Genomic DNA, 22,606 nt, shown 5'->3' with positions numbered 1-22,606 from the left:
CTCCTCCCAGCTGGGCATTAATAGCCTATCTCCCAGCCCTTAAATTCGATATCTGTATCCATAGCTCCTGTGGTTTACATGGTCTCAGCTGCCCCCACAGCCTGATCTGGTTTGAGTTCTCTTTTTTTGTATTTGCCAACTTAGAATTTTCCTTTCACTTGAAACCAGTTTATATATTTTTTAAATTTTATTACATATTATCCTGAACTTTTAGCTATCTGTAGTGGCAGAGCAGAGCCTTTTTAAAAATAGCTTGATTGCCATATTATCATAAAGTTCAATAAAATACAGATATTACTCCGACATCTGTTGTCTTATTCTAAAAAATTAAAAATGGAATTATGTGATATTTAATTTCTTCAATAGACCATAGTACAATGTGACTAATAATACTGTCTAGTATTTAAACAACATCATCCTTTCCCCAATATTAAAGGGTTCAGAGAACTACAGAAGAAAGTGAGGGAACTCCTTGCTTAATAAATGAGCAAGGAGAAATCTTTACAGTGTTGTTCAAATACTGCAAAATAAGAGAATAAATCTGTATAAAGGAGAGAGAATCTAGAAAACAGTAGATCCACTCAAGAGGGAAGCAAATGGAATTCTCAGTATGATGGCCAAGGGAAAGACCATGATTACGGCTTTGAGAGAAACTAGTCCAGATTACAGCAGATCAAAAACACTCTAGAGGACTATGTACATGTATGATATATCAATTTAAAGACAAAGAAGTTAGCGTGCAAGAAAGGCTTCAGAAGAAACATAGCCACAAGAAAGAACTGATAAAACACTTGATGTTTAAACATTTAAAAAGGAGATACAGGTAACTTGTGAGAGTTTAAAAATGAATTCATGATAAATATATAGGAAACTAAATGAACAGAAAAAAACGAGAAAAATTTATAATTCTAGGAAAATAAAATGCTATATAAATGGTGAAGAATAATCATTTTATCCTATATAGCTCATCGGTAAATAGCATTATACATATATAAGCTATTTTTAATAATGTGAATACTTATCACCTATTTAACCAAAATTATGATATAATTATATTGAGAGGCTAGGGAAACAAAAAGTGAATGAGAAAGAGGTGGAGTGACAAAAGTTAAATGTTAATTTTTCATAGTAGAAAGTCAATATGTATTGCTTAAAATTAAAAAACTAAAACTAACACTAAGCATATTATTTAAAGGAACAGAGGTAAGTAATAAAGGAAATAGCTAAAAGAGAATAAAGTAGTTGCTTCCAGGAAAGAAAACTGGGGTTGGGAGAGGTAGGTACTTTATCGCTATTCCATAAAAATAATACAAACCTATTGAACTATTTGCCCATTTTACTTTGATGTAGAAAAAAGAAAAATAAATTGTAGTAAAAATAACAGGGCACTCATAATATTGAAAAAAATGAATTTGATTAATAGGTATTTTCCATCCTAATTTGATAAAATATTTGTGGACAGCAATGTCAAGCTTTGGTCCACTTGAAAAAATAAAACAAAATTAATTAATTAATTAAATAAGATGGAACTTCCTAAAAAAGAAAATAAAGATAAGTGTTTCTTTATCTTCTACTAGAGCAGTGGTTTGTTTGGATTTTTTTCTTTTTTTAAGAAACACAGCTTTACTGGCCGAGGACTGCCTTTCCTGTGGAAGGAAAAGTTATGCTAAGCTGAGTGCTAAAGTCAAAGAGCCGCAGAGCCACGCCTGCTGTTTTCAATTAGCATGCCAGTCCCAATGGCATGTCCGGCAGACGGTGTTTTATTAAGGGTGGGTCATCTCCTCCTCTAAGCCACGTGAACAGCCTGCGGTTCTACATGCTTCCCTTGACCTTCCAGTCCCTCTGGAGTTGTGTGACCGCTGGAAGCTGAAGCCACAGCTGTCTGCCACTTGACTCCCAAAGCTCAGTGTGATCTGCAATCTTCCCTTGGGACAGAGAAGGAAAGCAAGTTGATGGAAAGAAATGTCTCTTTCTGAAATAAAATAGTTTCTTTTCCTTGAGCATGTTTGAGAACTTAAATGAAGGTAACGAGCATACAGAGATGTGGAAGGTTGGTCATGTAGTAATGCTCAGCAGGAATCAGGTGGGAAGTTCTGGTCCTCTCAGCTAAGGGACTGGTTCTGGGCTAAAGGAGAGCGGCTCTTTATGAATTAGGATGGCAATCGTACTGAAAAGCTCGGCATATATGACTCTGGAGAAGAGTGAGCTGACCTGGAATTTAGCCTAAAGAAGAGAAGGTTGAGGGTGATTTAAAGAGGAACTCTGGAGCAGGAAATGTCATTATATTAGGAATGAGGACCAGATGTTCTCAATCTTGTCAGAGCACAAAGTCGAGACAAAGAATGACTTTATAGAACAAGGCAGAACTCCATGACCGTTGTTAAACACTGGAATGGGGTGTTCATGGAGACTGTGGAATTCTCCATAAAAATAATTCCTTTGTCTCATATGAGCATTTGTGTGTAGGTTTGCCTTAAGCATTAAAGATTAATGAAACAATCTCTAGGGGGTCCCTTCGTGAGTGTTTTTTGTATCACAACAGTCTTTCAGATAAATAAGAAAAAAGGGCCTTTGGAAGTTCTACTGAGAGTAATCCCTGGATCCCACAGCTATAGGGGCCTGAACGAACAGTACAAATAAATTTTCTTGTTTTTTCCTTCTATTCTCTTTCCAGTTTCCTGTACTATTTATAAACATATTGATTACACTGATCAGAGTAATAGAGGGACAACAATCCCTCAATTGCACCCTTTCACCAATGGCTTTGTTCATTATTGTGTTGGAGATAGAAAAGTTTATTACTTAAGACAAATATATCTTAATGTCTTAGTCCTTCTTTGCAATGAAATGAAGTTTTGTTTCAAAACTTTTAAGATGCTCAATGAGATGACAGGAGTAATTTACAGGTTTGAATAAAAACGTTGCTTTTATTTTTCTTAAATGGTATGACAGGAACATATAAATATATGGTTAATTCTTCCATTTGATCTAGCACTTACTTGATATGAAATTTTACTTTAAGTCTTGCAAAATATCCATTCACCTTTAAGGTAGAACTATCCACATAACCCACAAGACTTGGATATGTCATCTCACAGAAATTTTAACAAACAAACCAATAACGTATTGGTGACTGTAATTCACTGTAATCTGTAGTTAGAATAAGTAGTTTTCAATTTATATTTCCTATGCTTCAAATCAAAGCTAACATTTTAGTAGTAAAATGACCATAAAAAAGTGGCTGATGGCTAATTACTACTGATTACTACACTGTTAGCTGATTAATGAGTTCAGTTAGTAAGATAGCTATGAATTTTGATTAAACTCATCTGTGTATCTTTCAATGAACTAAATTACAATTCTGTTTATTAACCTGCTGTAATTTTTGTGAAGTTTTTATATTATTTAACAAAGAAATGGTATTCAAAGGAAAAACTACAAATATATAAACTAAATTGATATATATATATAAATAATATAGAGCTATCTTCTCTTTGCATAATGACTAAAGTTAATACGATGACATTTTTCTTGCACTCATCAACACAGAATCACTGCACTTACTTATCAAATAATTTTTTAAGAAATAAATAAGCAAAATTTCTAGGAATGAAAAGGTCTTGAAATCTATATTTTATCCATCCCTCTGCTTCTAGTCAAGGTTGAATTTAAAGCTGTCTCATAAGATGGCTGGCTCTTAAATCAACTAGCAAGCAGGAAAAGGAATGAGAAGTTATAGGAAGGAGTGTGAACAGCCAATATCACCATATTTGTGTCACAGTACCACCAGGATTAAAGAATCTTAGGTGCCAATAACTTGTTACTCAGAGTATCAGAAACTGTGCTGCCCCCAAAGTACATAAGCAGTCCCAGAAGCCAGAACAAGTGACAGCACCTTGAGAGTTCCTTTAAGGAATACAAAAGTAAGTGTTTGCTGTAGAAGGGGTTCAAATATTTTATGTATATTAATTGATAATTTTATACCCCTAAATCTAAAAGAAATATATACTGTTCTATTTTTATTAGGCTGCTAATAATCCATACTTGGGATTGTTATTTTGGCACCAGGTAGTTATGTCTACCTTCAAACTTTATCAACCTAAAGAGTAATGAGACCAAACTTTCCGTAACTCAATTACTACAGTAACCCAGAATTATCTCTATTCTATTGGAATTAATATTTGTACTATAAACTGTCTTTTTGTGCATCCCACTGTAGAAGATATGGTGTAACAGAGTACTATGTCATAGGGGAAAAAACTTTACTACAAAAAACCTTGGTAGTTTGATGACAAATTAGGTGTTGTGAGAAGAACGGATGTAAGGGAGGAAAGATGGAGGAAAAAGTATAACTGCAAAGTTCCTGGCTTGAGAGGCAGATAGACACAGTGCCCCAGCTGCTGCTCAACATTAGAATGGAAAGGCAGTCTGAGGGAGAAGAAATGAGTTTTGTTTAAAACTGTTGTATTTTAGTTACTTACATAGCTTCTTCAAAAAAAAAAAAAAAGTTCTAGGAAGTATAAAATTAGGATTGAACCACAAGTGAGAGGAGAACACCTAGGTCCAAAATGTAGTGTGTGGAAAGCATTGGATTGGAGTAGAAGCTTTCTGAGGCAATGCACACTGGGAGGTTGGACAAACAGTCATAAGCAGATTGTTGGAAAAACAAGAGGTGAAAGAAATCGAAAAGATAACGAAGCATAGCAATGTAGAAGCTTTATTTCTGTAACATTCTCTGTATTTTTATATTTATGTGATTCTCCATAAAACCTTTCTTTAAAATTATTTTGTAAAGGAAGATTGCACAAAATTATATGCTGTTTGATAATATAATACTACAAGTTTATAAGGACATATAAAATCTTAAGAGGTTATTATGCCCTCTTTATGAAAATATCATAGAAAAAATGAAATCAGAACTATTTCATAGTAGATGAACTCAAAAAGTAGCTACATGATTTTTTATATTTTTTCCATAAGAAATATAGCTAAAAATAGAGACAGAATTACTCATAAATTTGTATCAAATATGTGATTTTTATTAAAAGTTTCCACTGACTTGGCTTTAATTCAAGAAGAAAACAATTCTATGGCAAACTTAATTCTCTAAATATAATATTTAGGCCTGGGTTATTTGCTTTTTTGTTTTGTTTTGTTTTCCTCTTTTAAACCTTTCCTATTCGGTTTCTAAGTTTCCCAGACAGGTACAACTTTGTAATCCTTTCAATATATTTACATAATTTCATTTGTTTGACAACTTTCAATCGTTCGTCAGTATTTGAAATACGATTTAGTTGCTTTAAAATAAATGGAAACAGAAAAAAATTGTTTATAAAAAAGGAAATAGGATAAAACTTTTCTTGAGTATAATTTAATAATATTGACCATGTTCTCAGTGGCTTTTAAACCATTTGACAGTTCAAAGGTGAATTTTTGGCTGAACAGACTCAGTTATATTCTGATGGGAACCATGTGCTGCTTGGTAGTTTCTAAGACTGTTTACCCTAAAATCAGTTAAAGTTGGATCTTTGTGGGGTTCTGTTTTTCTTGGGACTAAAATACAAATTCATGTTTACATTTTTGTTTTTGTTTTTGAGACAGATGCTCACTCTGTCACCCAGGTTAGAGTGCAGTGGTGCTATCTCCTCTCACTGTAGCCTTGAATTCCTGGGCTCAAGGATCCTTTCACCTCGGCTCATGAGTAGCTGGGACTACAGGCACACACCGCCAAACCCAGCTGTTTTATTATTATTATCACTTTTTGGACAGAGAAGGTCTCACTAGGTCACCCAGTCTTGGTCTTGAACTCCTGGGCTCAACCAATCCTCATGTTTTGGACTCCCAAGGTGCTGGGATTACAGGCATGAGCTACTGCACTTGGCCCTATTTGACTGTTTTGAAGATTTTCCTGGGCATGTTTTGTGGTATTAAAATACTATTATGTACAGAATTAACAAAAAAGCTTCCTATAGTCTATCATATTTCATAAATCCCCAAACAGTTTTAAAATACTTAAAGTTAGCATTGAATTTTTCACATGATTCATGTGTAATTCTATTAGTGGCCTCATTTGGTAACACCTCCATAGTGGTGGGCACAGAATTTGTCTCCATGTTTAAGGGACAATTTTGGAAGTTGGAGTCAATTTCATTATCTGGGGGCTGATTAATGCTAATTGTGGAGACAAACAGTGAGACAACACATTTGGGAACTTTCAAGGTTTTTCCTAATTACCCAAAAGTCGACCAAAAAAAAGATATAGAGATTTAATGCCTGAAACTAAAGGTAACCAGAGGACACTACTTTGTATAACAAAGTGCCCCTGCTCTCACCTATTGACTCTGTCATAGTCCTCCCTATTGGGAGGTGAGGGGATGGCTCTTCAGCATTCTTTTTTTTTTTGAGATGGAGTCTCGCTCTGTCACCCGGGCTGGAGTGCAGTGGTGCGATCTCAGCTGACTGCAAGCCCTGCCTCCCAGGTTCACGCCATTCTCCTGCCTCAGCCTCCCGAGTAGCTGGGACTACAGGTGCCCGCCACCAAGCCCGGCTAATTTCTTTTTGTATTTTTAGTAGAGACGGGGTTTCACCGTGTTAGCCAGGATGGTCTCGATCTCCTGACCTGGTGATCCGCCCAGCCTTGGCCTCCCAAAGTGCTGGGATTACAGGTGTGAGCCACAGCGCCTGGCCGGCTCTTTAGCATTTTTAATGTTGCCTTCTATGTGGAGGAATCCCACCAGTGTGATGCTCTTAGCCTCTCTCTACTCCTTCATTTGCTTCTCTTCAAAAAGACACAACATTCAATCTGATGGGTAAATCTGAAAAAAACTAGATACATATAAACTAGTTTCTTTCTATCCCCATTTCTTTTTGGGAGAAGGCATCTGGTAATCCAGTACTTTTTGTACCTGGGTAGGTAAGTTTATCTAGTTCTGAGGATCAGTATTTGGAAGTTCACTTGCCCGCATATTTAAACCATATTCTATTTTATTAGCTTCATTGGGAATTATTTTGTTTTCCATCTGACTTACTCTTTTGTCCTACTTCTCAGTTAGTTCATAAGTCAAACAGAATAGAGAGGTGTTGAGAACTGAGCCCCTTAAACATCAACACTCCTCTCCTGGCTAACAGTCTCTTATTCACGTTTTCATACAACAAATATTGATGAAGGCTTTGCTACATATTGGATCCTGCACTTGCTGCTGTAGGTGGTGAGAAGGTGAATTCAGTCCCAGCTCTAACTTAACCCTGGCTTAGGTCTGTCTTCTGAGAGTGAATTATAGGGTCAGCCCTAAACCCAGACAAAGCCACTATGTTGACTGTGAAACTGGAGGAATTAAGTGAGGAAAGGAAGGGAGCATGGGCTTTAATTTTGCCTTGCACAGCTCCTACTCCAATAATTGACAAAAGATAAATTTATTAAATGTAAACAGGTCAGACTAACAGAAAATTTTTTGTTCATGATTTATGAAAGTTTATTTGAAATTTAAGGTCTTTGTGAACTAAAATTATATTATTTTTACACTTTTGAATGATGCCTACAGAATCATACTTTTGTTCCCAAATGTTGACTATTACCTAAATAAATGTTTTGATCAAATCCATTTGACTATTTTTGCTTTAATTGTGATTTGGGTTGTCTATGAACTCCTTCTTCTTCCATCTTGTTTCCTTTATCCCAGTGACAGAAAGCTGAAACAAGTTTTCAACTTTGTTTAACAAGTAGAAACAAGTTTTCTACTTGTTTCTTAGTCTACTCACTATGTAATTAATAACTGACTAGATTATGAATCCATATCTCCTTTATGACTCTGTCTTCTAAATGTGTTGTTTCTGCCTCTTCACTGGGCTTTCTGAAAGAGCCTTACAAAATTTAGGGGAACAAAATAAAGGGAAAATGGATGGATCTTGGGACTCTCTTAACAGTAGGCCTAGAATAGTACAGAAATAACATCTTTGCAGAATGTGTTGTTAAACAGCTGGGAAAAAGGGATGGAGGCTTTCCCAAAACCCAAACAATGTTTCTTCCACCTGGAACCCATACCTGAGAGACCAACCTGTTCCAAATTCCCCTTTCATTCCAATCTACTGCCAGGCCAAGGTCTACCCAAACCTGTCTGTCACCCGTAATGAGCTGGATAATGTCAGTGGACTGGGATGAATTTCTGTTTTCTCAAAGATACTCTGTTCCAAGAAATATAAGGTCTTTTTCTTAACTATGTGAACAGTAAATGTACGTATTGTTTATGGAGCATGCCAAAATAGTTTAAAAATGATACTATGGAAAATTATTAACCAAGCACTTTGCAACTTTTTAAGATAGAATTTAAATGCAGTTTCAAGCACTCTCATTTAAAACATTTTTTATCTGTTTCTGACGGTGATTGATTTTGACTCTGCTAGGAAAATCTCAGGATGGAAATTTCCTGAGCTGACAGTAGGTCATGCTGAATTAGAGACATCACTCATGTTGGGGGAGCGGGTAGCAGTTAAAGAATGTAACTGAATTTATTTCTCATTAGCTATATATTCATAAAAGCATTGAAGAGTAATTTTCTAATTTTCCAGTTTTAAAAATAATGGATCAGTTTTTCCATTCAGCTTCTCCTAACATGATGGGAGCAAAGAGATACTCAAAGGAAGCTTCAACTCACGTCATGTTTCAGAACTTTTTTTCTTAAGAATGTTGTCTTTTTCTTTTCTTTTCTTTTCTTCCACAAGTCCCTATTACTTTTTCCATGACATATGATTGGGATATCAAAAGCAGATATACTGTACTCTATAAATGGACCTCTAACATTTAAACCTAATTGAGAGGCACACAGAATTTCACTGGAAATTGTGACTCAGGCAGGCTGAAATACACAGCCCGTCTGTGCCTACCCTTCATCTCCCAGTGTATTCCTATTTAAGAAAATTAGACTATTCCTTTGCTACTAGATATTTTTATTCACTACTCACACTAGTGGGCACCCTAAAAACTGAAATTTCAATATGGGGATAACAATTAATTTAATCCAGTGTTTGAGAGCAGGCCAGGAATTGAAGGCAAATGGAACTTTGTTTCTTTTTAATAACTTTCATTCCTCTCTTAGCTTTTAAAAAGAGAAGTTCTCTCTTGTGCTCCTTTCCTGACATCATCTTTAACTTTGTTTGCTCTTATCCTTTCTTTTGAAAATTTCCCTCAATTCAATGTAACTGTATTAATCAGCTCTAGCTACTATGATACTACATAACAAACTACTCAAAAGTTCAGTGCACTGGAACCACAAGTGTTTATTTCCTCTCCTACAGGTCTGTGGTTTGTTTGGGATGGTTCTGCTGTAGGCTGAGTTGACTGTGCTGCATCCCAGGCTTCAGGTTAACTACGAGTGGGCTTTGTATGTCTCCACATACCCCTAGAACCAGGAGCTATCCAAGTCATGTTCTCTTCACAGTGGCTCACAGAAGGCCGAGGAGGCAAGCAAACACCTAGGATGTCTCTTAAGATCTTGACTCAGAATTCTATATTCATTGGCCAAAAACTTCATGTGGCCAAACCGAACATCAGTGGAATAGAGAAATCTCCACTCATAGTCATGCACTGCCAGACACATGGCAGGAAGGAGAATTGAGAAAAATTACTGAATCTATAGTGACCAATGGGAGGTAAAATATTCCATTGTTTCTGGACTCCACCTCAGGCTGCACATTAAATGTGATGTGACTTGCCACTGGTGTTATATTATACGATAGGTTCCATTAAAAATAAATGTTGCATTTAAGACAATGTTGTATTTTAGAAAATGATTTGTACACATTTTATCAACCTCATGTAATAATGCCAATTACAAATAAACACACAGGATTTCATAGCCATTTATACAGATAGGCAAGCACTCTCAGAAACATTTGTCGGTCTCTCGTGTTTATCAAACATAATTATACTTCCCAAACCCCAGTACATCCTTGGTTATTGCAGTGATTTTCCTTTATTCTCTCTACCTCTGATTCCATGGTTTAGGTTAAAGCACGGAATAAGGAAAGTTATACAAAAAGTTAACTAAAAAAATAAGAAATTAGAAAAGGAAAATGTAACAAAATGTGAGTGCTAGGTAAATGGGATGAAACAGCTCTGGTAATACTCATTGTGAGTCTATGCAGATCAAATAGACTAGAATCTGAGGTCTCTATTCAGTGCCAAGTGAGCCTTAAAAAACATTACAAGGAAATGAATGAATTAATCACAATGAATTCCTACTATCATCTTAAACCTGGAATTTAAGATATGTCACCAAAACTGGTAATGATAAAGTCTCACTAACTAGTCAGGAGCCAACTCTAGTGACTGAAACAGTAATCTGATACGAATTATGTGCCTGGAAAATAAGTAAACACTCATAAATGTTTACCATTATTATTCCTTTTATTATTGTATATGAGCTACTGTGCTACATGTTACAGATAAAGTGGCAGGCAAAACACATATGGGTGCACTTCTGCAAATTGTCCAGTGGCTAAACTCAAAATTTGGTCTTAAGACTATCAGGTGGACCTATACACAATGAATTTTGTTTAAGAGTAGTTTTTGTGAAAATTACTTGATGCTTTTAGTTAGCTGCATACTCGATTTGAATTAACAACAGAATATGGCTACAATGGAAAATTGTTTTTACTGATAGGTTAATTAATAGAGATGTAGTTCCCAAATAGGTTAATTAACAGAGATATATTTCCCCAAAAAAAGGAAGGCAATCACTCCACTTTGCTCTTGATAAGTCAGTAAACATATGAAGAACTATATTACGTTACCAAGTATTAACATTTTCAGAAAATTAATGAAAAATTGAACTATGCACAGAAGAGGGTACCCAAAAGGGTAATTAATCTGGAAATGTTTGTGTAAGGAAAAGATGAAAGGACAAGTGACTTTTATCTTAAATAAGAGAAATAATTTTTATATAACTGTTTCTTAATAAGTGTTTAAAAGGTTACTGTGGTCAATACATTATTTTGTTATTATAGAGGTCAAAACTTGGTGTAAAGACAGAACTGATTGCCTGTAGCATAGGTGTAACTACAATTGTTGTATTTAAACAAGAAAATAGATACCTATATAACTTGATATTTTTTTTCCTGGAAATATTCAGGAAATGCTTGATGGTATGAATAATTATTTAAAAATTTATTATTTCAGGCTACAGTTCTATGTTACTAGTTTTCCAAAGGAACATGCATATATCCTGACCCACTAATTTATTCATCTGTTTAGTTTTTAATTCAACAAATATTCTTTGAAAATTTACTAAATTTTGTGCAATGATCTTGTCACCAGGAATATAGCAATAAAGAAGAAAAACAAAATCATTGTCCTCATGAGCCCTACATTCAAGTAAGTAAAAAACTTGTAAATAAATCTTCTCATATTATTATAAATTCTATTAAGAACATGTATTTAAAATTATTTCAAGAATGTCAAAAACGCATGTTTTGTGTGTGCCCACTCCCCTTCCCAACTCTATCACTTTCAATCTCTTTTCATTTTCATGCTCAGATCTAAATGTTTAAGTCATGATATGGTGTGGCAGAGGAAGGACTGTAATATGCACTAGACAGATCTGGTTTCATCCTTGGCATGGCTATTTACTAGCTATGTAAGCTACTTACTTGGCCACTTTGACCCTCACTTTCCTTATTTATAAAATGCAGGGAAATGGTGATAGCTTTTGTACAACGATAAAATGAGATGACATGTGAGATAGTTACCTTTTTTGATAGTTCTTTATTGGCAGCTCCCACCATCACCACTCTTCTCCACAGATCTATGTATTCTCTTCCTCTGCCTTACTTGAGGCCAGGAGGCTGAACTTCAAGGAATGCATCTCTTGGTTTCCCTTGTTGATTTGTTTCCAGTTCAGTTCAGCGATTGGAAGCACTGGCAGGAGACTGGAGAATACAAAAAAGAGAGGTAAGAGTATTTCTTCCCTGATGTTTCCATGTGTTGGCAGGTATATTTAGCACTAGCTGCATCCCTCCAAGACCAATGCTTCAACCAAGTGACCCATATTTTTAATAATCCTAGCTCCCTCTGTGCTTGAGTAACTTCATTTCCTCCCTGACCTTTTTGTCCTGGGAGTAATATGTTTTCTTACTGATGTTAGTCCATGGATGGCTCACTATCCCTTCACCACCCCCACACACATCCATAAGTAGTCCTTCATTAAAGTCTCTGCATTTGAACCATCTGGGGAGAATCGTTTCCTGTAGGGATTCTGAATAATACAGTATTTACTACCAGGAATAGCCACATAAAGTAGCTCCTCAATAGGGTATTCAGAAGCTGGTTTGTTAAGTGTTGGATGAAGTCATTATCTTCCTGAAGGAAGATAGGAGGTAGGTAATGGCTTGCTGTGGTATCATCATTACTCAGATTATTGCCAGTGTTGGCATAGGATGGAGGATCCAATAATGGTAATTATAAAAAGTATGGGCTGGCTAGCTACTTATGACTATGCAGGGAGCTAACCAAAAAAAAAAAAAAAAAAGAAGAAAAACGCACAGCAACTTAAATTTCAAACACAAAGCACTAGTGGAAAACTAGACAGCTCCTATAATGAACCTTAAAAGAATCCCTTATATCTAGTAACTACAGGGCAGACATGCCTGAAGACTGGGCCCCCATGTATAATTGCATAGGTAGCAGAATTGCTGCATTTTATAAATGCACATCATTACCAAAGCACTTATGATACGGTTAGGGCATTGGTTGAAAAGTTACACTGTGAGACTGGGGATGAGGATATTTGGATAGGATAGACCCATTTGGACGTGTAAACTTTGATTTTCCAAATCACTTGAAGATTATTTTGCAAAAAGGAGCCTTTCTTTCCCGGTGTTAGAAAAATAAACTTTCTGTGCAGAAAGACCTTTCAATGACCTAATCTGCACTTTTGACTTACAAAGGGATGCCAGTTCTTCTGAAAAGCCACCCGCCACTATCTCTCACTGCCTCTGTCCCCATAACTAGAGCTATATCTCAGCAGCCCTCAGGTATAGAATTGATGACCCTATTTCAAAAAGAGACAGTATATATCATAAGACTTATAAAATCTTTTAAAACTGGATCATCAGGAACCTTATAACCTGTGTAGGGATGGTTTCTAAGAGTGTTATATTGAGGAAGACAAAATATAAGGGTGAATTGAGGCAATTCATCAACAGATAATAGATGCACTTCCCAGTATTTTGAATTAGTGTGCTAGCCAAGGCAACTTTAAGCACCTCTAGTAGTTTCCTTTGTTGGCTTCTGAAGCCTGGATTCAATGAAAAACAACATTTCATGATATTAATCTGCCAGAACTTTCTTGTTCTAATTTGAAGAAAAAAAAACCACAAGACTTTAGAGAATTAAGGTCTTGAGGCAGATTTATTATATGCAATATACACACCTTCCTTCTCTGTCCATCAAGAGATGCCAGAGAACACTGTACCTTTTTCTGTGAAGGCATTAAAAAATTAGTACTCTTTCCATCAAGGCAAGTAAGAAAACTCACCATGAAGAGAATAGCATCTTCAGAAAGTTTTGAAGTGGCTCTTTGGCAAACTGAAAATAAAGGTGGGGGATGCTGCCATTGTATTAGGATCTCTCATTTCTTGGAATCTCTCATTTCAATGAGAATAATGGAATCCTGGGGTAGGAAAGGCCATGTGGTAGTGCTTAACCTTCAGAGAAAAGGTGGTTGCAATTACCATAATCGGCCACAGAGATGGGGTGGCAATCAGTGTTTTGACCTGCAGGAATCTGTGGCGGTGGCTAATGACAATGTTCCCTGTAATAAAGTGGACGGGCAGTTGATGAGGTATTACTTGATCTATATAATTGGAAAAAGTGTATGTCTTTTAAACAGAAATCTGGCTTGAGTTGCCAAAGGGCGGGGGGTATTCACGACCTCTTATAGCTTCTCATTCAGTTTCTAGACCTGGGAAGTTTTTGAGGACACTGCAAATCAGCCCCAGGGAAGAAGGTTAGATGGTCCTTGGAGAATGGCTGTGAATTATCAACAATTTTATCTGATTTTAGCTGTTATACTAAAAGTGATATCTAGACTGGTGAAAATTAACATAGCTCCCGCTTAATAGGATAGCAACTATTCACCTGGCAAACATTTTTTTTTCTCATCCCTGGGGATACTGTATGAAGCCTCCGGGACATACAGGGCATATACATAGAATTTTGGAGCAAAGCAACAATTCGTCCATTTGAGAAGCAGCTGTCAGGAGCATCACTTCCACTGTAAAAAGATGCTAAAATCTAGTGTTTGGGGTTTTGAATGCATAAATGTCTAGCTAGAAACCACATCTCAACCTCCCTTGTAGCTAGGTATCCCCTTCCCACAGGTTGCATAGATACGCAGCAACCCAGCTTCTACCATACAGAAGAGGATCATATCCTAGGGGTAGCAAATGCTATAAACCTGAGTTTCTGAATAATCACCTGCAGCAGAGCTGCCCCATCAGCCCACACTGGCCAGACATTTCATAAGAGAGAGAGAGAGAAACTTACATATTATTTAGGCCACTGTATTTTGAGGTCTTTCTATTTCACCAGCTAAGCTTTTGCCTTATCTAATATTCTTTGAATGTTGCTGTTGCCCTCATTTCCTTCTTCCTCCTGCTGTTACTAGAATGAATTCTCCACTGACCTTTCAACTTAACCAATAAACAATAATAAACTTAAAGAATACCAGATGTCATTTTTTACCTATTAATTTGGGAAATAATATTTAATAACATTCACTATGAGAGATGATGCATAAAATAGAATTCTCACAGTTGGTAGAATGACAAATTGATACAAACTCTTTGGAGGATAATTTGGCATAATCAATCAAAATTTTGGTAGTCTTTGATTCAGCAATGCCATCTAAGAAGCTGTTGTATATGTACACCAAGTTGTGTTTATAAGAACATTGATTACAGCATTGATTGAAGGAGCAAAAATGCTGGTAACAGCTTAAAGTTATCAATGGGACAAATATTAAACTGAACTAGTGTCTCTATTCTGAAATCCCATACCACTATCAAGTGAATGATATAGGTCTACACATCTTGATATAGAATAAACATAGAAAAATCTCCACAGTGCTGCATGAAAAAAGCAAGGTACAAATTATTTGCAAAGAAAAGCATATAAATATATTTACTACACAGATAAGCATACACACACACACTCACACACACACACAGATATAGAGAGATTAAATGACAGACAACATACAAAGTCTAGAAGGAACATGTATCCCCTTAATGGACTTTGGGGAAATTTCATTTTTAGCTGTTTATGTGTAAAACTATCTTGAATTTTATATAATAACTTAATAATTAGAAACAACAAAATGAAACTATTAGGCTTAAAGAACTTAAAGGGGTTGGAGGAATTCCAGGTTCTGCTTTGGGGAAAGTTATTCTAAATCTAGTAATTCCTTTCCCTTTTTAAAGAGCAAACTTATGCCCCCAGAAATCTTTTACACCTGTTAGGATAAACATTATCATTGTTGGCTAACTTGCCCATGAATTTCCAGAGGTAACTAATTTTTTTTCTCAAAGTAAGGTGTTAATTCATCTTTAAAAAATCCAAGATTTAAAAATCTGAGAGGAAATCTTGTAAATACATAATTTATAATTGATGTGGTAAATCATTCTGGATAAATGTCTGGTTTATTTTTAGTTCAATTAACATCAGGGATAGAAAGAAAAACCATCCACAAGCTTACTGATGTTCACAATAAGTATTCTAAAAGTCACTTAGTAACAGTGGCAATTTACAAGCTCACTAACAACCCCAAACTATTCCCTGGATAAACTTTGTCAAGTAAACCTAATTTTATTCCTAAAGGCAGTATTTCCATCCAAAGAATTACATTACATTTCTACATTTGCTTCTCTTTGATTATTTCTTTAGTCTTAATGCTTGAGGAAAGTAAGAATGTCACGGAATACTTCTTTTCTTCCTGTTTTACGTAAAAGATTACAACTCAACCTGGAGTACTTCATCTCAACAGACTCATCAAGAAAATGGTTATGAAATGTTTTTAAATGGGTACCTGTCAGGTATTTTCCCTCCTCCTACTGTTCACAAGATGAATCCTTATCTAGTGTTACATTTAAGAACAATGCTTACACATCTTATGAATCAATGTTGCTCTTGTTTCAGAGAGTGATTAAGACTTTTCTTTTTGCACACTTCTACTGTTCTCAGCTTGGATGTGGGGCATTTTCCAGGGAGTGCCCTTTGCTTTGAAGTTGCCTTTCCAATCCTGTTTCCTTTTTGTTCTGGGAGGATTGAGAAGTCCTGCTTTTCCAGTTTGATTTATTCAAAGAAGAAAAATATTTCCTTTGAATTTATTAGAGCTTTTTGGTTTTTGTCACTTAGTATTGGCATGAACTTTTTTGTTTGGGTTTTGGTTTTGGTTTTCTTGCACAGAAGCAATTCCATTAAGATAGTGGTTTTCAAATTGTGGTCCCTGACCAGCAGCATCTGTATAACTTGGGAACTTATGAAAGCACAAATTCTCAGCTTCATCTCAGATTTACTGAATCTAAAACTCCACCCAGCATCCAGACTGGACTCAGCAATCTTCATTTAAACAAGCTTTCCAGCTGATTCTGGTGCATGCCTAAGTTTGAAACCCCACCACCACCACCCCTACCACCACATGAAATAATATGAAAGGGGTTTAGCATTTTAACATATTGCAAGTATACCTGAGCAATTTACACTTGGAAAATGGGACATTATGTTGGGCTGGATTCTGGACACAGTATGGGGTCATCAGAAAAGGTGTTCTGAATTTGAGTGCTATTGGCCACTGGCATGGAGGGGTAGACATGGGGACTGAAGTGTCCATTTCTTTATTCTTTTGTTTAAGTACTCCTTTAGCAGGAAGTACCTGAACCTTGGTACTTCGAGTAAGTTCTGAGGACCAGAATCATCAGCGTTTCAGAAATTTGTCCAAGGATGTGCATTTTAAGTAGTTCACCTGATGATTCATACTTACATAAAAATGAGAAGAGTCATTGACCCAGTGAGTACCTGGTGGCCTTCAGTTCAATGTCAAGGTGCCTTTTCTTGCACTTGGTTTTGATTCATGCTCTTCTGATACTTGAACTGCTTTACTGGATTTCTGGCATGTTGCACTTATTTTCTTCTCTTACCTAAGTTAAATAAATGTGGAATTGTTGGGTCAAAGACTATGTGTCTTTTAAACATTGATAGACACTACATAATTGTTCTCTACAGAATGGACCCCTTTATCTTTTCATCAACAATTTGTAAGGGTTCCAGTTTTTTCCAACCTTCTGCCATACTGCATAATTTTAAAATGTTTAATTTTTTCCAAAACTAAAGGTGAAGAGTCTTATTTTTGTTCTAATTTTTATTATATGTTGGAAATGTTGCTTCTTTTCTGATGTTTCTGTTTAACTTTATGCCATCATTGATTATCTATTATGTGACATCAACTTGCAAATTATTTTAAATATATAATAGGTAACACAATAATCCTGCAAGGTATGCTTTATAGTTTACAATTTAGACCTAAGGATATTCAGGCTCAGAGCAATTAAATCATTGGTCCACTAAGATACACATACGTTACACATAAATTAAAATGTTATGCAAAAATTAAAAATCAAGTTCAATTCAAACATGCATGCATTTTCTATGAAACTGTGCTATCTCCCTGTTCAGAAAAATCTCCCTGTTCACAAGAAAAGTGAGGAATACCAAACTTGGATTCAAGAAACTATAAGCAAGAATGAAGAGCTGAAACTAACTCTCATGGGTAAAAAATGTCAAAAAAATTATGAGCTAAACGCTAGTGTGTCATGTAATAAATAAAAAGAAAATGTTACATTCAGATTATGTTTTCCCATTATCATAACTGGTTGAATGTGAAATAAAAAGAATCAATGAGTTCACAGTTTCACTTGTGCAATATTAAAATATTTTTATATAACTAACTTTAAAACTTATTTTCTTCAATAAAGTAACTTTGCTGCTTTGGTGAAATAATACTACTATTAACAATTATGATATTTATTAATTTACTACTATGTGACAGCCACAATTGATGGTCCTTTAGGTATATTAACTAATTTAATACTCTTATCAGCCCTATGAGGCAGATATTATTGTTAGAGTAGGTAGATAGGCAGATATAAGGGCGGCAGGATAGGGCCCCAAAAACTATCAGGAAATTTTCAGGCATTTGGTAACAGAGAGGGATTAAATCCAGAATATAATCCCTTGATGTAACCCTCCCAGCTATTTTATTTTTCTTTTTTTGAGACGGAGTCTTGCTCTGTCACCCAGGCTGGAGTGCAGTGGCACGATCTCGGCTCACTGCAACCTCCCCATCCCGGGTTCAAGCGGTTTTCCTATTTACTCAGGAGGCCAAGGCAGGAGAATTCTTTAAGCCCAGGGGTTTGAGGCAGCAGTGAACTATGATCACACCAGTGCACTCCAGCCTGGGAAACAGAGTGAGATGCCATCTCTAAAAAAATAAATTATTTAAAAGGAATGAAATAATAAATAATTTAAAAAATAGATGTGCCTACATATACACTTAAAAATCTAAAAAGGCCAGAGCAATTAAGCAAGAGAAAGAAATAAAAGGCATACAGGCTGGGTGCAGTGGCTCACACTTTTAATCCCAGCACTTTGGGAGGCCGAAACACTTGAGGTCAGGACCATCCTGGCCAACATGGTGAAACCCTGTCTCTAACAAAAAAATACAAAAATTAGCCAGGTGTGGTGGCGGGTGCCTGTAGTCTCAGCAGATAGGGAGGCAGAGGTGGGAGAATCACTTGAACCCAGGAGGCGGAGGTTGCACTGAGATCCCACCACTGCAGTCCAGCCTGGATGACAGAGCAAGACCCTGCCTCAAAAAAAAAAAAAAAAAAAAAAAAAAAAAGGAAAGAAAGACAGGGAAGCCAAAATGGAAAGGAAGAAGCAAATTAGCTGTATTCACAGATGACATGATCTTATATTTAGAAAAACCTAAATACTCCACCAAAAAAATTGTTAAAACTGATAAATAAATTCAGTAAAGTTGCAGGACACAAAATCAACATACAAAAAATAGTAAATTTATATGCATCAACAGTGAACAATCTGAAAAAGAAATCAAGAAAGCAATTCCATTTATAATAACTACAAAAAATTAAAATACCTAGGAATCAATCTAACAAAAGAAGTAAAACATCTATAAAGGAAAACTACAAAACTCTGATGAAAGAAATAGAAGATGAAACACATGAAAAATGGAAAGATACTCCATGCTCATGGATTGGAAGAGTTAATATTGTTAAAATGGCAATACTACCCAAAGCAATTTACAGATTCAATACAATCCTTATCAAAATAGCAATGATATTCTTCACAGAAACAGAAAATAATCCTAAAATTTCTATAGAGCCACAAAAGACCCTGAATAGCTAAAGCAATCTTCAGCAAAAAGAACAAAGCTGGAGGCATCATACCAACTTACTTCAAAATATTACAAAGCTATAGTCACCAAAACATTATGGTACTGGCATAGAAACAGACACATGGACCAGTGGAATGAAATACAGAAAGCAGATTCATGCATATACAACCAACTCATTGTTGACAAAGACTCTGAAAACTTCCAATCAGAAAAGGACAGTATTTTTAAATAAAGGATGCTAGGAAAACTGGGTAACTATATGCAGAAGCATACAACTAGACTCCTACCTTTCACCATACACAAACATCAAATCAAAATGTATTAAAGACTTGAATCTAAGACCTGAAACTATAAAATTACAAGAAGAAAACATTGGGAAACACTCCAGTACATTGATCTGAGCAAAGATTTCTTGTGTAAAATTTCAAAATCATAGGCAACTAAAGCAAAAATAGAAAAATAGGATTATGTCCAAATAAAAAGCTCCTTCACAGCAAAGGAAACAACAAAGTGAATAGATAACCCACAGAAAATATTTGCAAACTATCCATCTGACAAGGGATTAGTAATTAGAATATATGAGGAGCTCAAACAACTCAATAGTAAAAGAAATAAATAATACAATTTAAAAATGGGCAAAAGATCTGAACAGACATTTCTCAAAGGAAGACATACAAATGGTTAACAAATATACATAAAAAAGTTCAACATCACTAATAATCAGAGAAATGCAAACCAAAATCACAATGTGGTATAATCTCACCCCAGTTAAAATGGCTTGTATCAAAACGACAAACAATAACTGCTGCTAGTGAAGATGCAGAGAAAGGTGGACCTCCATACACTGTTGGTGGGAATGTAAGTTAGTACAGCCACTATGAAGAACAGTATGGAGGTTCCTCAAAAAGCTAAAAAGAGAACTTGCATTTGATCCAGCAATTTCACTACTGGATGTATATCCAAAAGAAAAGAAGTCAATATGTCAAAAAATATCTGCACTCTCATGTCTGTTGTAGCACTATTCACAACAGCCAAAATGTGAAATCAACCTGAGTATCTATCAATGAATAGATGGATAAAAAAAGTGTGGCATATATATACAATGGAATATTATTCGGCCATAAAAAAGAATGAAATCTTGTCATTTGCAGCAAAAAGGATGAAACAGGAGGCCATTTTCTTACGTGAATAATCCAAGGACAGACAGACAAACATTGCACGTTCTCACTCATATATGGGAGCTAAAAAATAATGGATCTCATTAAGATTGGTGGGTGGAGGGATATGGGGGGAAAAAGAATATAAATGTATTTATTTCCACTGAACTGTACACTTAAAAATAGTAAGGATGGCAAAGTTTATATGTATATTTTACTTCAATAAAAAATTTTTAAAAAAACATCTTGAAACAAACCCACCTTATATAATTTTCTCACATGTTTACAAAGTGGGGCAATATTTTTAACAGAAATACCTAAAAAAATTTCTTGATATATAAGTATTGCTGATTTGCCTTTCTAAACTATAAATTGCTTGAGAAAAAGGACCCGCACAATCTGTCTTTGAAAAAATACCTCTTGAGGGCATAAATTAGTTAATATATTTTCTTTAAATTAGAGTCATTTATCTTGCAAAAAATGTATTGTCACTCACCAAAAGGAAATATTTACAACTGGCTCAACTATTTTCATTATCAACCCAAAGGTATAAAAAGTACTTACCCATAGGGAATTTAAAGTACTAAAATTTGATCACAAACCCTGCTCTCTGGTGCTAAGAAAGTAAATAGGAAGGAGTGACATCAGCAAGATAGCCAGCTGGAATTACTTGGTGCTTGTCCCTCCAAAAAAAAAAGGCACCAAAACAATAAATAAACTACTGTATTCCAAGTGGATTGACTGAAGAAGTAAGCTGGAGAGCACCCAGGTAGTGGTGAAATTCTTATGCAGCACAGAAACTCAGCACAGTATCATAGAGAGGTGAGCAAATCACCTACATCTGCTACATTGTCTTCCCCACCAGAATTGTTTCAGACCCAGAAGGAACTTCTTATGAGGAAAAAGATAGCTGGAAACCTGTAGCAGTCCCCATTACCACCATAAACACCTGCAGTCCTTGCTGCAGAATACTCCTACAAGCCCAACATCCAGTTTTGAGAGTCACCTGAAGAACACACAACTACATTGCAAAGTAGGAGCCTACATTGTTTACTACTCCCCTGTGTCCTAGGCTGCTACAGCACAGCACCACCCTGACTCCAGAACCACTACTAGAGTGCTTCCTGCCCTGGGGGTCAGTAGCCATTGCCTGTCTCCATCCTTTAGGCTCTGCCATTATTCTACCATATTCACATGAGTGGCCACATTAGCATGACCCTGGCTCCCTAGACTGTAGGCCCAGCAAAGCAGCTGAGACCCCAGTGTTTGAAATCATGCAGCATTCAATTACCCTGAGAATAAGCCAAACTTCACAGAGAGGAAGCTAACACAGAGCCAGCTGGCCTGCTGCACTTGTGCATGCCTGCATCTGGCTCTATAGCCACTACAGCAGTGGTCCTACCACCTGGAGAGCCTGCCACACAGCCAGCCAGACCACTGTACCTGTACCGGCACATGCTTAACCCAATAGCCAGTATGCAGGTGGCTCTGCCTCCCTATACAGCCACTGCACCATCCTGCTGGTCTGCTATGCCCATGTGCACATGGCCTTACAGACAGGATAGTGGTAGCCTTGCTTCCTTGACAGCATGTAGCACAGCTCGCCAGCCTTCCACTCCCACATGCACCTAGTCTGATAGCCAGCCCCATGACACCATCCCCAGAAAAACTGCACCACTGCTGTCAGAAACTTCACAGCCTAGGCCACCAAAGCAATGGGAAACATCACTGATGAAAATTACAACTGAAGAAACTGCACAAACACCTTGCTTCTGAGTCCACTGAGAACCAAAGCCAATATGCTATACCCAACTGACACCCTAGGACCCATCTACAGAAAAATGTCTCTCCCTATGAAACACTGCTTTATAAAACTGAAAAAGGTGACTGTTTCATTACATGTGCAGATACCAATGTAAGGACACAGGAAACATGAAAAAGCAAGAAGAAATATGACACCCCCAAAGGGGCACAGTAATTCTC

At 36.2% G+C, this 22,606-nt stretch overlaps 1 long non-coding RNA gene across 4 annotated transcripts in view; it reads right to left on the bottom strand.

Moving 5' to 3' along the window:
- Positions 1 to 22,606, bottom strand: part of LOC115934999 (uncharacterized) — a 198,501-nt gene that overhangs the window by 31,814 nt on the left and 144,081 nt on the right. For 3 of the 4 annotated variants that reach the window (XR_008680732.2, XR_010134357.1, XR_010134356.1), the window contains 2 exons: positions 17,034 to 17,190; positions 11,743 to 11,922 (listed from right to left, as the gene is read on the bottom strand). This is a non-coding gene — a long non-coding RNA (uncharacterized lncRNA). The remainder of the gene's footprint in view (positions 1 to 11,742; positions 11,923 to 17,033; positions 17,191 to 22,606) is intronic. The other variant, XR_008680735.2, reaches the window with a different exon arrangement.

The sequence above is a fragment of the Gorilla gorilla genome, chromosome 5 (genome assembly GCF_029281585.2).
Source record: "Gorilla gorilla gorilla isolate KB3781 chromosome 5, NHGRI_mGorGor1-v2.1_pri, whole genome shotgun sequence".
Lineage (NCBI taxonomy): Eukaryota > Metazoa > Chordata > Mammalia > Primates > Hominidae > Gorilla > Gorilla gorilla.
This window is presented reverse-complemented; position numbering and strand designations above follow the sequence as displayed.